At 49.6% G+C, this 17,909-nt stretch overlaps 2 protein-coding genes across 2 annotated transcripts in view; both read right to left on the reverse strand.

Annotated features, from left to right (window-relative positions):
• The window catches only part of LOC116828233 (casein kinase II subunit alpha-like), a 40,339-nt gene extending 25,712 nt beyond the window's left edge, over positions 1–14,627 (reverse strand). The window contains exon 1 of the mRNA XM_032786301.2: positions 14,371–14,627. The gene's annotated coding sequence lies outside the window, so the exon portion shown is untranslated. The remainder of the gene's footprint in view (positions 1–14,370) is intronic.
• SLC52A2 (solute carrier family 52 member 2) overlaps positions 1–17,909 on the reverse strand; it is a 397,658-nt gene that overhangs the window by 333,477 nt on the left and 46,272 nt on the right. The gene's annotated exons all lie outside the window — the stretch shown is intronic.

Here is a 17,909-nt window from a genome sequence, read left to right on the forward strand (position 1 = left end):
AAAGCAGCTTGCTTAGCTGAAAGGCGAGTGGCTGAGAGGCAGCGATGAAAAGCTTGCCCTCTGCACACACTCATCTCTGCCGTCCCACTCAGCGAGCACAGCGCAACACAAGCCAGGCTGGACAGCCAGGCCCTCCCAAGCCCTGGCAAGGCTGAATTCAGAAGCAGGGGGTGAGGAAGGATTTCCTAAGAGATGAGGGAGGAGCATTTTCCAGCAAATGCCTGCAGCCTGAGGGCGCTCTTCCCAGAGCCCAGCTCTCTGCAGCCACCTCATTAACTGCACGATGGGACCCAGGAGGGCTTCCCCCTTAACTTCTGCGTAGCACAAAGATCTACACAGACAAACTCAATTCAGCTGCCCTTCTCTGAGGAATGAGGCTGCAGCACCAGAATGCTGCCCGGTCAAGGGAGCCCTATTGCAACTCAGAGATATCAAACAGGTTACACCTGCCATTCCCTTTGATGTAGTCCCTGAACATCACTGCTCCCAGCATGCAGTGTAACCTAGCTACTCAGATCAAGACAAGACACTGAACACTGGGACCTGCACTCACAAGGATGGCAGTGATCTGCCCTATTTCCCTCATGTTCGGCATGTCTGCTGGGTGGGCTTGTTACTGCAACCAAGAGTCAAACTCGGGGGCGGGGGGGTGGTTCAGAGGCAGTGGCTCTCTCCAGTGACCCCAAAAGCAAGCCCGCACTCAGCTGGGAGTGACTCAGCAGTCCCGAAGCACTGCAGCCTTGTGGTCACCCATTCTTTAAAGGGTCATCTACACAGCTGTGTCAGCACTGGAGCCCCAAATCCTGCCTGGAATTATTTCCTTTCAGGCACAGGATTTGCCGAAGCAGCTCCCCAGGCAGGAAGAACGTGTCCCCAGCCCTCCTCTAAGGAATTCTGCTACAATTCCTCCCCACCTGTGGGACCCAGGACTGACCTTTGGGAAGCACATATGCTCCTCACTCCCATGAGGGAGATCTTAGATAAGCGCCTGAGGTAAGAGATGGACGAGATCTGTCTGGCTTAGGGTTCTTCACTGTCACCCGTCACAGCAGGATTCCAGCACTTCCATGTCAAACCAACAGCAATCGTCCGGCACTTCTCTCTCACTGAGGCAGAGCTCTGCTAGGGGTATACTTTTGTTTTGGTTGGCTGATTTGTTTATAACAGGTTTTGCTTGGGTAGGTGGGACTGTCAATATTCTGAGCCATTCTGAGGGTGGAACGGCTTTTGCAAAGAGAAGGCTTTGCAGCGTTTCATAGAGACAGTCTGACTCTGGCTCCAGCTCCCCTACTCTGCTCTGGAAGTTCATTGCATAGCCAGAGTCCCTTGACTGAACACTTTGTCCCTGGCACTCACATGCTTCACCCTGGGCTTTGTGACCACCATGGTCCTAGAGGAGCAGCTATCACAGCGGTTTATAGATCAAAATTCTGTCTTTAATGTAGCTGAGGCTTGATCCATTAATTGCTTTGAAAATTAGGAAACTGAGATCGGAAGATGACTGGGAACCAGAGGAGGGATTTCAGTACAAGCCTGATGGGCTCACAGCATCTCAGACAATGGAAGAGGAAGGCAGCCTCATTCCATACCACCCAGAGCCCATTCAGCTTCAGACGCTGTGAATCACAGTGATCCAGACTGGAAGTGATAAATGTACGAATCACTGCAGGCCGGCCCTGGCCTTGAGGAAGGGACAAAGTTTCTTAGCAAGGTGGAGGGGAAGGAAGACATTATGACTAGCCCTCTGCAAGAACACGCCACAGTCCCTAAGACAGGGGTGGGCAAACTTTTTGGTCCAAGGGCCACTTCTGGGTATAGAAATTATGGCAGGTCATGAATGCTCATGAAATTGGGATTGAGGTGCATGCGGGGGTGAGAGCTCTGGCTGGGAGTGCAGGCTCTGGGGTGGGGCCAGAAGTGAGGAGTTCAGGGTGCAGGAGGGGGCTCTGGGCTGGGGCAGGGAGGATGGAGGGGAGGTGAGGGCTCAGGCTGAGGTTGAGAGGTTTGGGGTGTAGGACGGTGTTCCAGGCTGGGACTGAGGGGTTCAGAGGGCAGGACGGGGATCAGGGATGGGGCAGAGGATTGGGGCATGGGTGGTGCCTTAGGGGTGCAGGCTCCAGGCAGTGCTTACCTCAAGCAGCTCCCAGAAGCAGTGGCATGTCCCCCTCTCCAGGTCCTATGCAGAGGTGCGGCCAGGCGGGTCTGCTGCATGCTGCCCCATCCGCAGGCACTGCCCCTGCAGCTCCCACAGGCTGTGGTTCCTAGCCAATGGGAGCTGCAGAGGTGGCGCTTGGGGCAAGGGGAGCATGCGAAGCCCCGTGGCTGCCCCGATGTGTAGGAGCCGGAGCAAGGACATGCCACTACTTCCAGGAGCCGTGCAGAGTGGCCCCCGATCCTCCTCCCCAGCGGGAGCTCAAGGGCTGGATTAAAACAGCTGGCAGGCCAGATCCGGCCTGCAGGCCATAGTTTGTCCACCCCTGCCCTAAGAGATTCCAATAGTCTGCAGGCAAATGGGCACATACACACTCAACATTTGCACGATGGGAGCCTACTTGAGACACAAGAGGCAATAAGCCCACCTGGAGAAGTGATCACCATTCGAGGAATCCATTCAGGAGAGCTTTGCCTCCTGGCAGCACATCACTGGACTGCAGATTCTGTCCCTCACCTCCTACCTAAGACAATGCATTTAATTCATAACATGATGATGCCCTGCTCACGGCACAGGGCCACAAATACTCCATGATCATCCCACATTAGAAAATCATAAATGACGCACCCACAAAAGTAGCCACTCAACCTCAGGAAGGAATGATTAGGGTCCAGGTTACCACCCCAAAAGCACTTCAACTTTACTTCCACATTTAACCAAACAACAATTTACACAGGTTCATGAGGTGCATTTTGCCTAAAGTAGGGAATCTGCATCCCAGAGCTCTGGCCTCAGGATTGATCCGGCCTCCCCTACAGACACTGACTACTCTGGCTTCCTGACTCTCCCGTGTCCATGGTGCAGGTGAAAACAAGGAGGAGATGGTGCCTGTGTGCTACACATGCAGCTATCTGAGATTATCCCAAAAGGGAGGCTCACAGGTAAATCACCAGCACACATTTGTTCTTCAAAACTCTGACTGGAGGTGCAAGTATTAAAATTCAACATGAGAGCTTAAGGAGCAAGATAAGATTCAACCCATGTGAAAGGAGAGGTAGTTCCTTTAAGTCTTACTCACTGCAAAACAGCATGTCAGCCTGACAACTGTGACGTGCTCACTTAAGGGACCCTATCCCGGTCAGGCGAGGAGACGTTGTTAAGACTGAGGTGGGAACATTAACTCTCAGCTCCTGACTTTTGTGCAATTAAAATCTCAGAATGTGGCAGTAACGGGGTTTTTTGGCTATTGTGATGGGGCAAGGCCAGATGGCTACAGTAAAGTACTGAGCAACAGGTATGTTAGCCCCAGGCTAAACAAATCCCTAGTACCCTGGTAACCAAATGGCAGTTGCTCCAGGTTAATCAAGGCACCTGGAGCCAATTAAGATCTTTCTAGAAGCAGTGGAGATAGCTACTTTAATTAGAACACCTGCAGCCAAACAGGCAGGCTAATCAGGGAACCTGGCTTTAAAAGGAGCTCACTCCAGTCAGGAAAGAAGAGCCAGAGGAGAAGGTAGTGTGTGAGGAGCTGGGAGCACGAAAGGCAAGGAGCTGAGAGTGAGAGAGTGTACTGCTGGAGGATTGAGAGAGGACAAGCATTATCAGACACCAGGGGAAGGTCTGTGGTGAGGATAAAGAAGGTGTTTGGAGGAGGCCATGGGGAAGTGCCAGGGAGTTGTAGCTGTCATGCAGCTGTTACAGGAGGCACTATAGACAGCTGCAATCCACAGGGCCTGGGCTGGAACCCGGAGTAAGGGCGGCCTGGGTCCTCCCCAACATCTTGATCAGACACAGGAGGAGCTGACTCAGACTGTGGGTTCCACAAGAAGGGAAGATCACTGAGGTGAACAAATCTGCCAATAAGCGCAGGACCCACCAAGGTGGAGGAGGAACTTTGTCACACTATACAATTCCCGTTTGTAACTGAATTATTTAGGGTAGCATGGAGGCAGACGTAGAAGAAATGGAATAGAATGAAGGGAAATGTAGGCAGAACATCAGAAAAACTCTCCTGACCCTGAGACGTATTAGTGCAGCAGGCCAGCAAAGGAGGGAAGCCCCAGACTGAACAAAGCACTAGAGAATAGATTACACAGAACAATCCTTCCCTGGCCTAAGGGGATAAGACTGCACAGGACTCAATAGACTTCTCCCTATCTGATTTCTATGAGTAAATGAATTCTGCAGGGAGCAACTGCTACAATCAGAAAAACAAAGGCAAACGAAGGTATCTTTCTATTTGTTGCCATGCCAGGAGAGTCGTACTAAGGGAACTTGGGTTGGCCGTTGCTGGACAGCATGCACAACTCCAATTTAAGGCTCGTGAACTGAAGGCATCTGGTCCATAAACTATGAAAACAGAGCAGACCAGCTTCCTGTGGAAGCCAGAGGCTCTCCTCAGAGCTGGCTACTCAGAGAAAGGGCTGACTAGGCAAGGTCTGTCTTGGCTATTTCTCTCCCACCCCTTGCGGGAAGGTTATAATTCTTAGTTACCATTAAGATGCATGGTCAAAACCAGCTCACCAACTTTTACAGTGCAGTCCGCAGTTTCCCTCACATTCATTAATCTTAGGTACTTATATGGCCCCAATTATCATAGTATCTGAGCACCTCACAAACGTTAACATATTTATTCTCACACACACACCCTGTGAGACAGGGCAGGGCTAACACTCACATTTTACAAATAGTTCTTTTGGGCCTCAGTTTCCTAAGTGCCTTGCCCAAGCTCACAGAGGAAGTCTGGAAACTGAGCCCAGGTCTCCAGAGTCGCAGGCTCACTTCCCTCACATTTAAAATTAACCTCAGGCCCATGGGGCCAGCAAGTTCTGCCCCTCATGTAAGGGTGTAACTGGATCTCCCTAGTTACATGATAAGATTCCTAGTTCTAGCCCTCTGTCTTTCCTGTTGTAGAGAGTTAAACTACAAGAAGAGGGGGTGGGGGATGGCCTGCCTCTTGGTCTTCTGCCAGGAGACTGAGCCCACCAGATCACCGGATGGAAAGCACCATCATGTGCAAGAGGAGCCTGGCAAGACTCAGACACTGAGCAAAACTGCAGTAGCTTAACTCATTGAGAGAATGAGCCGCACACTATGGGAGCATCAGCCACTCCCATTCCAAGTATATGGGGAAGGAGAAATTTAGGGGACCCTCACTGAGATGGTGGGACTGAAATCCTAATGCCTTCCGTGAACTTAGCAAATGGACAGCGCAGTGGTATAAGAAAGCTGGAGCTGTATTTCACTGAGGTTAGATGCTCTGTCAGACCCAGAGTAGTCTACCCCCCCCACCCCCCCAGGAACTCATGCAGGATTGCTCCCTAGAACGCAATTAATCTGTGTCTTTCCCCAAATCAGTGTTTCCAATCCCAAGACCTCTGCAGGTTCTCCCGTGCTGCTGATCAGAGGGAATAGGTTTCAAAGAGCAAGGAGTCAAAAGGCTGAAGTGCACAGGGGTAGAGGTAACAAACAGTGATCACAGTGGTTCCATATGAACCAACCCTTCAGGAGTCCTTTCCCCTGAACTTTGAGAACCCCATCTCTCAGCACTACGGCTACAAAAGAGCTGGGGGGGGGGGTCTCATGTTTATTTTCTCTCTTTCAAGCAGCAGCTCAAGCTTAGCAGAATGTGGAATGCCCTGGGGAAAGGGATTGCCACATTCAGAGACTGATACCGCATCTGAGGAGTGTAAATGCAGTTGTAAACCTCATCCTCTCTGCCTTGAAGGTCAACAAAGGGTGATGATCTTTTGGTGACCTAGCATCGATCATCAGACAAGTTCTCTAACTATGGCCCCGGGTTCCTTCTGGGCCTCAATACCAAGGTGACAGAAGGCCCAAGCACTGTTTGAAATTTCTAGATTGTTGGGCAGCACTAATCACTACAAATGCTGTGAACTTTACATATTTTTTCTCCACTGCCAGGTGCCTCTCAGCTGGCTAGTCCGCCACAATTCACAGCTTAGATCATTACTGGAACTATTCAGGACTGCGAATATCTATATAAAACCAGAATGATTCCAGTCAGCTCCAGAATCTCACCCCTCTCAAACAATACAGCTACCAACCTACTTCTCAGAGTGTCACTTATATCCAAAACAGCCTCTCAGAACACCAAGAACCAAACTACAGACACAGGTCTGACAACAATACCTTCCTTCTCAGAACTCAGCCCATTTGCACAACTGAAAACCTTGAAATCACCACAAAAAAACCCAAACTGTGGGCTGCCACTGTAATCCATGACCTTGGCTCGTGAAAGAGACCAGGGCCGCCCAGAGGATTCGAGGGGACTAGGGCAAAGCAATTTCAGTGGCCCCTTCCATATTGCCCCTCTTGCTCCCTCACACCACAGGCGGCCCTGGGAAAAATAAACCTTCCACATGTCAGCACAAACCCTGTTGTGAGAAAACTTCTTTATAAGGTGTCACTGGTCCTCAGCATCAGCTAGTGCTAAAAGGCACTAAAGCTCATTCAAAGGGTTGGACAAATATTTTCGGCCAAAACTGTTTTTGGATCAAAAACTAGGGGTTTTTAAAAAGCAAAAAAAATTCATGGACAACATCTCCTTTCCTTCAAAATTCGTTGTGGTTTTTTTTAATTGAAAAGCTGAAATTAGTCTGCCAAAACCTGAATACGGTTTGGGGTTTCAGAAGCGTGCGGCCAAATATTTGCTGCTTGCTGTGTTTGATTGTTTAAAGGAACAATAAAAAAAATTCTGCTTAAAAAAAATCCAAAACTTTTGAATCACCTCAGCTTGTGACCAAATGCCTGAGCCCATCCAGTCAGAGATTCTTCCAGGTTTCTGATACTCTGCTGGTTTCCTTGACTCATATTTGTCTCCATAACTTTGGGTTCATTTAGGTTAAAACATAAGAACAGCCATACTGGGTCAGACCAAAGGTCCATCTAGCCCAGTATCTGTCTACTGACAGTGGCCAATGCCAAGTGCCCCAGACGGAGTGAACCTAACAGGTAATGATCAAGTGATCTCTCTCCTGCCATCCATCTCCACCCTCTGACAGACAGAGGCTAGGGACACCATTCCTTACCCAGCCTGACTAATAGCCATTAATGGACTTACATATTTCCTAGAGATGAGCTCCATGGGGTCCCTCACAAACTGGAGACGGTTACTGTGGGTTTGTCTTTAGCATAGCTTATGTACATACTCCATGAACTAAGCATTTGAGCTTGTTCCAGAATCTGGGATGAGCCTATGTTGTGAAAACCAAAATGCTCAAAATAGCACATGCATGTGAACGGACACAGGGTGCTAAAATTAAATTAACCCAGGGGTTCTCAAACCAAACTTGGGTTGGACCCCATCAAGGGGTCATGAGGTTATTACTGCGGGTCACGAGCTGTCAGCCTCCACCGTCAAACCCCGCTTTGCCTCCAGGCATTTTTCAAAGTGTTAATATACCAAAAGTGTTTTCAATTCATAAGGCGGAGGGGTCACCCTCAGAGGTTTGCTATGTGAAAGGCGTCACTAATACAAAAATTTGAGAACCATTGAATTAAACCCTCTGAACCTCAGGAATCAGGGAGGGGGGTCTCCCTTGGTTAGGGTTGGGAAAAGGATATTGCTCTTTCCATGTGCCCCTCCACAGTGGCTAATTTTAAATGAGCTACCCTCCCCTGGCATGAATCTCCCTATGGCATCTGAATTATATATAGACTGCGGGGCCTGAGCTCACAGCCTTGCCCTCTTACCACGCGGCTCTGAGTGGAGAGGAGCTCAGGCCCCGCCACAGCCATGCTGCAGCGCTGTCCAGGGACGCTCCTGGATGCGCTGAGGCTCTGGGAGAGGAGCGGGGGCCTCAGCCGCTCTCCTGGGGGCTCTTGCAGAGCCCGGGGCAAATAGCCCCACTTGCCCCCCCCCCCCCTCGGGGCGGCCCTGAGAGAGACTCAAAACTATCTTAGATTGTTAAGAATGAAGTTTTCTTTCACTTGTGGAGAAGTAGCTCTGGATAGCTTTATGTCACCAAGAAAAATATTCTCTGATGCCATGGGTTTTTTCTTATTTCAGCTCCGTCAACAGGGAATCATGCTTAGATTTCAAATAATTGCAGCTTAAACATTTTCGTGTTCCTGCTTTTGAAAACTGCCTCTTGCATGAGCTAATGTCAAAACCTTGCTACAGTTCACACCTCGTGGTATAGGGTGATTTCACTGCGCGCACAGACAAAACCATCAGTCAGACATATACAAATATTTCAAAAGGGAGAGATTGTAAGTATTTTAATCTCAAAAAGTCCTTAATTGATTCAAGATGTTCAGAAAACAGTCGTGGTGGCAATGATGCTTCACTGTAAGTCTTTGAAAGCTTGAGGAATTCTATGTTTTTTGTGGAGGGAGTTTACAAAGGGGATCAAAATCGGCCTTATAAAGGGGCAGTGGTGGCAACCAAGGGCCCTGATTCTGCCCTGTGATGCCCACAGACAGAGCTCTGGTGGGCACAGAATCCTATCTGAAAAATGGCAGCCCCCAACAGCACAGCACCTCCTACGCCACGCTGAGGCACTGAGAGACAGTAGGCATAGGGAAAAGTACTGCAATATGGGAGTTTTGACTGGTAGCTTGAGTCAGGATTCCTAAGGGCATTCCTAGCTCTGCCACCAACTCCATCTCTGACCTCGGGCACTTCAGTGACTCAGTTTCCTCACCTGTAAAATGGGGATAATGATAGTTACCGACCTCACAGAAATGTTTTAACAATTCACAAGTGAATGTTTGCAAAGGGGTTTGAGACCCTTGCATAGAAATTAATATAGATTATGATTTATAGTTGTATTGCTGCAGAGCCTAAAAGCTTCAATCAGTGATCAGGGGCCTATAGTGCTAGGCACTGTGCTCAGACATAACAATATTATGAGTAATACGGCAGTACAATCCTCTTCAGGGGGCCTGAACAAGACAGTAAAATGACTTGTGCCCTTTATGATCTACAAAGAAACAATGAAAGTCAATTCTACATATCTTTTCTGCTTGTTATTTTTCATTGGAAATTCATGTCTCATCTCCCTTTTCCCCTAGAACAGAGGTTCTCAAACTGTGGTCTGTGGACCACCAATGGTCCACGAGCTCCATTCAGGTGGTTCACAGTTAGTTCCATCTAAGGTGCATGCCTGGGTGGCTGCACACAAGAGAATGAAGGGCCACCCACCTAATTAGTGGAGCTGCACAGGCGTGGCTCCACTAATTATGTGCCTGGACCCTGGAGAAGACGCACATGTAAGGTGAGGTGGTGGCCTTGGGGGGAATAGGGGGTAAGTGGGTGGGAGGGGTCAGCGGGGTGGGGGGAATTTGGGACGTCCAGGGCTGCAGTGGCCAGAGAAAGAGGCAACTTTTCCCAGCTCCAGGGTTGCAGCTACTGGGGAGAAACGGCCCTTCTTCCCAGCCCCAGCTCAGGGCTGCTACGGCAGGGCAGAGAGGGCACATCCACCACATTAGAAAGGTAAGGCTACTGATATTAAAATATGAGTTGTGGGCTTTTATTTGCAGAACAAAAAAGGTTTATTATTATTAAGGGTTTTTTTATATAGCGCTTTTATCCAAAGCACTTTATGATCGTTAGCTCACGGTACAGACAACATTTGGAAATATCATTAAGTAGTCCACCGAGACCCTCAGCAATTTTCAAATGATCCACAAAAAAAAAAGTTTAAGAACACTGGCCTAGAAGATTCTATGAAGGTCTAGGAAACTGATAAAATGACATCAGTGAGGCCATCCAGTTAAACCTGAATGGGGAAGTGATTTTTATTCAGTGCTGCCTCAAGCTCTGCCCCTTTGTCTATCTATGTTAACATCTATTCATAAGCTCCTCTCTCAACACTTGGCTTTGTTAAAGATTCAATAGCCCCAAAAGTCCTCCAGAAGAACTGGGTATCAACACACTCCGACATTCCAGAGATTTCTAAAGTTTAAAAAAAAAAAAAAATCCCTAGAAAAACATTTTTAAAACCCTTTCAGGCTTTCTCTACACATTATGAAAGCCCAGTTGAGTGACCACCTTTAACTGAGATTTCAACCAAGGACACTCCACTTGTCATAATAAATATTAAAAATAAATAAGAACATAAGAACGACTAGACTGGGTCAGACCTATGGTCCAGATAACCCAGTATCTTGTCTTCTGACAGTGGCCAATGCCAGGTGGCCCAGAGGGAATGAACAGAACAGGGAATCATCAAGTGATCCATCCCATCGCCCATTCCCAGCTTCTGGCAAACAGAAGCTAGGGACACCATCCCTGCCCATCCTGGCTAATAGCAATTGATGGACAATCCCTCGTTAACTTATCTAGTTCTTTTTTTAACCCTATTATAGTCTTGGCCTTCACAACATCCTCTGGCAAAGAGCTCCACAGGTTGACTGGGCATTGTGTAAAGAAAGACTTCCTTTTTTTTCTTTTAAACCTGCTGCCTATTAATTTCATTTGGTGCCCCTGGTTTTTGTGTTATGAGAAGGAGTAAATAACACTTCCTTATTTACTTTCTCCATGATCGTCATGATTTTGTAGACCTCTAGCATATCCCCCCCTTAGTCGTCTCTTTCCCAAGCTGAAAAGTCCCAGTCTTATTAATTTCTCCTTATATGGAAGCTGTTCCATACCCCTAATCATTTTTGTTGCCCTTTTCTGAATCTTTTCAAAATCCAATATATCTTTTTTGAGATGGGCCAACCATATCTGCACACAGTATTCAAGCTGTGTGGGTACCATGGATTTATATAGAGGCAACATGATATTTTCTGTCTCCTTATCTATCCCTTTCCTAATGAGTCCTAACATTCTGTTTGCTTTTTTGACCTGCTGCTGTACACTGAGCAGATGTTTTCAGAGAACTATTCACAATGACTCCAAGATCATCGAATCATAGAAATATCAGGGTTGGAAGGGACCTCAGGAGGTATCTAGTCCCACCCCCTGCTCAAAGCAGGACCAATTCCCAACTAAATCATCCCAGCCAGGGCTCTGTCAAGCCTGATCTGAAAAACCTCTAAGGAAGGAGATTCCACCCCCTCCCTAGGGAACCCATTCCAGTGCTTCACCACCCTCCTAGGGAAATAGTGTTTCCTATATTCAACCTTAAAACTCCCCCCATTACACATTTTGAGACATTGCTCCTTGTTCTGTCATCTTATACCACTGAGAACAGTCTAGATCCATCCTTTTTGAGCTCCCTTTCAGGTAGTTGAAATCACTATCAAATCCCCCTCTTCTTCTCTTCTGCAGATCTAAACTATCCCAGTATCCCTCAGCCTCTCCTCATAAATCATCATGTGCCTCCAGCCCCCTACTCATTTTTGTCCACTCCACTGGACTCTTTCCAATTTTTCCACATCCTTCTTGTAGGTGGGCGTCCAAAACTGGACACCGTACTCCAGTGAGCCTACACCAATGTCGAATAGAGGGATGATTACGTCCCTTCCAATCTGCTGGCAATGCTCCTACTTATACAGGCCAAAAATCCCATTAGCCTTCTTGGCAGCAAGGGCACACTGTTGACTCATATCCAGCTTCTCATCCACCATAATCCCTAGGTCCTTTTCTGCAGAACTGTTGCCTAGCCACTCGGTCCCTAGTCTGTAGCAGTGCATGAGATTCTTCCATCCTAAATTCAGGACTCTGCACTTGTCCTGTTGAACCTCATCAGATTATTTTTGGCCCAATCCTCTAATTTCTCTAGGTCCCTCTGTATCCTATCCCTGCCCTCCAGCGTATTTACCACTCCTCCCAGTTTAGTGCCATCTGCAAACTTGCTGAGGGTGCTGTTACCACTCAAGATCTCTTTCTTGACTGGTAAGAGCTAATTTAGACCCCATCATTTTATATGTATAGTTGGGATTATGTTTTCCAATGTGTATTACTTTGCCTTTATCAACACTGAATTTCATCTGCCATTATGTTGCCCAGTCACCAAGTTTTGTGAGATTCCTTTGTAGCTCTTTGCAATCTGCCTGGGACTTAACTATCTTGAGTAGTTTTGTATCATGTGCAAATTTTATCACCTCATTGTTTACCCTAAATTCAGGTATAATAATCAAATTTATATTTCATAGCCCCAGAATTCAGAATCTCCAACCTATTTCAAGTCCTGTTACATACAGATTCAGAGATTCCAAGGCTAGAGTGATCACTGTGACCATCTAGTCTGACCTCCGGTATAACACAGGCCATAGAACTTCCCCCCAAAAATTCCTAAAGTAGATCTTTTAGAAAACCATCCAATCTTCATTTAAAAATGGTTAGTGACAGAGAATCCACCATGACTTTTGGTAAATTGGTCCAATGATTAATTACCCTGTCCAAAATTTACACCTTATTTCCCAGTTTGAATTTGTTTAGCTTTAACTTCCAGCCATTGGATGTTAGACCTTCCTCTGCTAGACTGAAGAGCACGTTACAGGTCTCTCGCAACTTATGCGCACTTAACATGCGCAATTTCAACTATACGCGTATGGTGGGACTGGGGGTGTGGCCTCAAGCAGGGGGCGTGGCCTCAAGATTTAAAGGTCCTGGGGCACCAGCTGCGGCTGGGAGTCCCAGGGCCTTTAAGTCACCCAGGGGGCTCCCAGCTGCAGAGTTGGCTGGTAGCCCCTGTGGTGAACTAAAGGGCCCGAGGCTCCAGCCATTGTGGAGCTCCGGGCCCTTTAAATGCCAGCCCCAGCCCAGCTGCCCAAGCTGCGGGCGGGATTTAAAGGGCTCCTCCGGGCTCCACACCGCGGCAGGAAGCCCAGTGGAGCCCTTTAAACCCCGCCCGCAGCTCCGGCGGCGGGGCCGGGGGGGGGGGCATTTAAAGGGCTCCACCTGGCTCCCCACCGCGGCGGAAAGCTTGGCGGAGCCCTTGAAACCCCGGCCGCAGCTCCGGCAGCGGGGCTGAGGCCAGCATTTAAAGAGCGGCAGGGAGCCCGGTGGAGCCCTTTAAATGCCCCCCCAGCCCGGCTGCAGGAGCTGCGGGCGGGGTTTAAAGGGCTTGGGGATATAATTTTGGCTATACGCAGTTTTCGCTTTACGCGATAACCACGGAACCAAACCCCCACCTAAGATGAGACTTGCCTGTATTAAATATTTGTTTCCCAGGTAGGTGCTTACAGACTAATCAAGTCATCCTTTAATCTTCTCTTTGTTAAGCTAAATAGATTGAGTGTGTGGAATCTATCACTCTAAGGCAGGTTTTCTAACCTTTTAATCATTCTCATGGCTCTTCTCTGACCCCTCCAATTTATCATCATCCTTCTTGAACTGTGCGCACCAGAACTGGACCCAGGATCACAGCAGTGCTCGCACCATGGCCACATACAGTAACTGGTACAATAACCTCTCTGCTCCTACTCAAAATTCCTGTTAATGCATCATATAGTGTGACTAGCCATAGGTGTCCTTCTTAAGTGAAAGCTTTGCAACTACGGCCCGGATTTAGCAGCAGCAAGAAGCCCAAATGGTTCCATGGGAAGAACCTTTTGATATGAGACATAATTCATTACAAAAGGGAAACCAAACTTGTGGCACAAGCCTGTGGCACAGATAAGTGAAGACGAGACAGGTTCAGCAGGATCTGCTCCCACGCATACTTCCTATTTCCTCAGGAAAGCTCAACCTTCCTCTTTGGCTTCTTACCCATCAGCCATTCACTGCAGTAAACAGGCTGCATCTACACTGACCCACATCTCATTTTCAGTGAGGAGGCTGGGGCCTGACTAAGCTTCCCAGCTACAGTGACTGAGGCACAAAGAGACTGAAACATGTGTCCCAGGTCACAGTCAAAATGGGCCTGGACGAGGCAGCACAGTGACAGCAGCATGTGGTCACGGTGCACTCGCACATCATGTGCGAGTGGAAGAACAAGGTGAAGCTGCCAAAGCACTCCACTTCTAGGCTGCTCCCCTCACACCTGGAGAAGCAGCAATGTCAGGGAGAAGGAGGTGGGAGCAACTCAGGAACAGTGCATGAGCAAATCATGTAGGGGTCCCAGGACAGGGACAGCAAGGGAACTGCAGGTAAGAAGTGAGATACATGGGCACACCTGAGGGAGTATCCCAGGACTGGCAAAACACTTTCATACATATTACAACCTGCAAGAGTATCAACTCTCCAGCCCAGGTCAGACAGGGCACCGTCTCAGACTGACTTTCCCTTTGAAAGGACCATGGTAGAACATGGCCCGTCATTGACACTGATTTCACATTCTCCAGGAACAGAAAGTTATTACCTTGAACCTTGGTTAATCTATAGCCCAAATGCCGCCCTGAGCTGTCCTGGGAGAGGCAGAGAAAGGCGTGAGCTGCATTCCAGATGGGTGGGGGGCCCAGCGGGGCCGGGCAGAGCTCACTGCAGCAATCAGCTCAAGAGGGAAGGAAAAGTGCTTCCACGTTGCAGCTATCAGTGGTTTCCATCCATCAGCACAGAGAAAAGTGATGGGCTGAGGGGCCTCCCGGAATCAGGCGCTTACAGCATTGCCCTGTCCCTAAAAAAAACCAAAACAGACATGTCTATAGCACCCCTCCATCAACAATCCAAAGGGCATGGCAAACACATACACAAGGATCAGAGCAGCACCAAAATGCAGCTACCTCTCCGGTGGGACACAGCAGTGGTTTAACAGCACATAGCAGCACTGCCCAGCTATTTACAACAGAGATTGAATCACACAGCCCCTCCCTGCAGCACCAAAATGGGAGAACCCCCCTTCTGAGAGAACCCTCTCCATTACTAGAGCCACTTCTAGCACCATCTAGACGTTACAGCTAAAAAGCCTGATGCTTCTTTAGATGTCCAAAGTCACACACCCACAAAAGCCTTGCACACTTACAGGACTAGAGAAATAATCCAGCAACAGACCCATCTAATACAACACAATCCACAATAACCTAGAGAGGGAACACTCTGAGCCCAGAACAGAAATCCACTGAACTAGCACTCTTCCGCTACACTGGAATTAAGATTCATTTATTCTGCCCAGAGAATCACAGAAATGTCGGGATGGAAAAGCTCTCGAGAGGTCATTACACATCCACGCCCTGCACTGAGGCAGGAGCAAGTAAACCTAGACCACCCCCCTGCCAAGTGTTTGTCCAGCCTGTTCTTAAATGACAGGGATTCCTCAATTTCCCTTGGAAGCCTATTCCAGAACTTAGCTGCCTTTACAGTTAGAAAGTTTTTCCTAATATCTAACCTAAATCTCCCTTGCTGCAGATTAAGCCCATTACTACTTACCCTTCCTTCAGCGGCCATGGAGAACAATTGATCACCACCCTCTTTACAGCAGCTCTTAACATATCTGAAGACTTACCAGGTGCCCCCTGAGTCTTCCTTTCTCAAGATTAAACATGCCCAGTTTTTTAACCTTTCCTGAGATCAGGTTTTCTAAACCTTTCGTCATTGCTGTTGCTCTCCTCTGGACTCTCTCCACTTTATTCACATCTGGTTACCAGAACTGGACACAGTACTTCAGCTGAGGCCTTCCCCAGTACCGAGCAGAGCAGGACAGTTACTTCCCGTCCTATCTATGACACTCCTGTCAGTAAGCACCAGAGTGGTATTAGCCTTTTTTGCAGCTGCATTACATTGGTGATTCATATTCGTTTTGCGAGCCAGTAGAACTGCCAGATGCTTTTCAGCAGTACTACTGCCTGGCCAGTTATTCCCCATTTCGTAGTTGTGCATTTGATTTTTCCTTCCTGAGCACAGTACTTTGCAGTTGTCTTTGCTGAATGTCATCTTGCTGGTTTCAGACCGTTCTCCAATTTGTCACGGTCATTTTGAATACTAATCTAGTCCTCCAAAGTGCCTGCGACCCCTCCCAGCTTGGCATCATCCACAAATGTCCATGTCTACTCTTAAAGAACAAGGGGTGTCCAAACCTCACACATTCTCAAGCTGCACTAGCCACTCGCCAGAGGCCCAAGAGTCCAACGGGCCTGCAATAAAACAAAGGAGCCCATGGAGCCTAAAGTCCAAGCACACGAGGCTTGGAACACTCGTATCAAGACGGAGCACAGCATGCTGGGAGCTACAGCATCTAAGGGCTGCTTGGGGCCTCACTGAGCACATGAGTGACACTTTTGGATCCTGATTAGAATCATGGTTACCAAGAGGGCTTGTTTGGGACTGACGGCTGGGAATGAGGACATATGATGGTAGGAGTCATGGGAAGGACTGGGAAATGTGTCCTCCAAGGGAAGCTAGGCCAGTCCTTTGAGACCATAGAATCACAGAATATCAGGGTTGGAAGGGACCTCAGGAGGTCATCCAGTCAACTCCCTGCTCAAAGCAGGATCAATCCCCAACTATATCAGATCAAGAAAGCCCCTTCCAGCAAGGCCAGAAAGGAGATCCCCACCCCCCACCCCCGCGCACACCACACACACACACACACAAAATCCCAGCAGCACCAACAGAACATAGACATGGGTGGAGAGGATGTTCTCTAACACTGACCACCTACCACAAGAGCAGCAAGAAGGAAGGGCAAATGAGATCTTCCCTCTGGTGCTGGGGGTGTGTGGAGCGTGTCAAGAAACACAGGGAGAGAGGAATCTGCCCCAACACTATCTCACCTCTCCACTCTCATCAACTGTCTTCCCCACAACCACCAGGGAGATACGAAAGGGGGGAAATGCCCATTTCAAACCACCTCCGTCCCACACCAGCACTAGGAGGACTGAGGAGGGGGAACACCCCCTCACACCAACCCTGCCCTGAGGGTGGGAAGTAGGGGTATACAGACGGGAGCTCCCCTCACACTGCCTCTCTTCCTCACAGCACTAGTGGGTAATACCGCATGGGAAAACTTTCTCCACACACCAGCACCCCATAGCACCAAGGAGGATGGGAGGGCCTTCCCCACACACTGGTTCCCACCCCTATGGCATTGGGGTGATGTGAGAAACCTTCGCACACGCTGACTTCTCCTGCCACAGCACCGGGGGCCGGGACCTCTGCCCCAGAGCACCAGAGGGAGCTCCCCTCACACCGCCCCTCCCTCCGTAGCACTGGGGAGATGGGAGTAACCTCCCTCTGTGCTGCCGCTTCCCCAACAGCATCACAGGCAGATCTGAGGGGAACCTCCCTGCACAGCACCAGGGGCAGTTTGGGGGGGAAACCTCCCCTCCCACCCACAGCACCAGGGCGGGGACCACTCCCCTTCCCCAACAGCACCAGGGGCAGATCCAGTGGGGAACACTCCCCATCCCCCCACCTCCGGGGCAGATCTGGGGGGGGGGACACTCCCCATCCCCCCAGCTCCGGGGCAGATCCGGGGGGGGGGGGACACTCCCCTTCCCCAACAGCACCAGGGGCAGATCCAGTGGGGAACACTCCCCATCCCCCCACCTCCGGGGCAGATCCGGGGGGGACGGGACACTCCCCATCCCCCCAGCTCTGGGGCAGATCCGGGGGGGACGGGACACTCCCCATCCCCCCAGCTCCGGGGCAGATCCGGGGGGGACGGGACACTCCCCATCCCCCCAGCTCCGGGGCAGATCCGGGGGGGACGGGACACTCCCCATCCCCCCAGCTCCGGGGCAGATCCGGGGGGGACGGGACACTCCCCATCCCCCCAGCTCCGGGGCAGATCCGGGGGGGACGGGACACTCCCCATCCCCCCAGCTCCGGGGCAGATCCGGGGGGGACGGGACACTCCCCATCCCCCCAGCTCCGGGGCAGATCCGGGGGGGACGGGACACTCCCCATCCCCCCAGCTCCGGGGCAGATCCGGGGGGGACGGGACACTCCCCATCCCCCCAGCTC

Source organism: Chelonoidis abingdonii, chromosome 2 (genome assembly GCF_003597395.2).
Source record: "Chelonoidis abingdonii isolate Lonesome George chromosome 2, CheloAbing_2.0, whole genome shotgun sequence".
Taxonomy (NCBI): domain Eukaryota; kingdom Metazoa; phylum Chordata; order Testudines; family Testudinidae; genus Chelonoidis; species Chelonoidis abingdonii.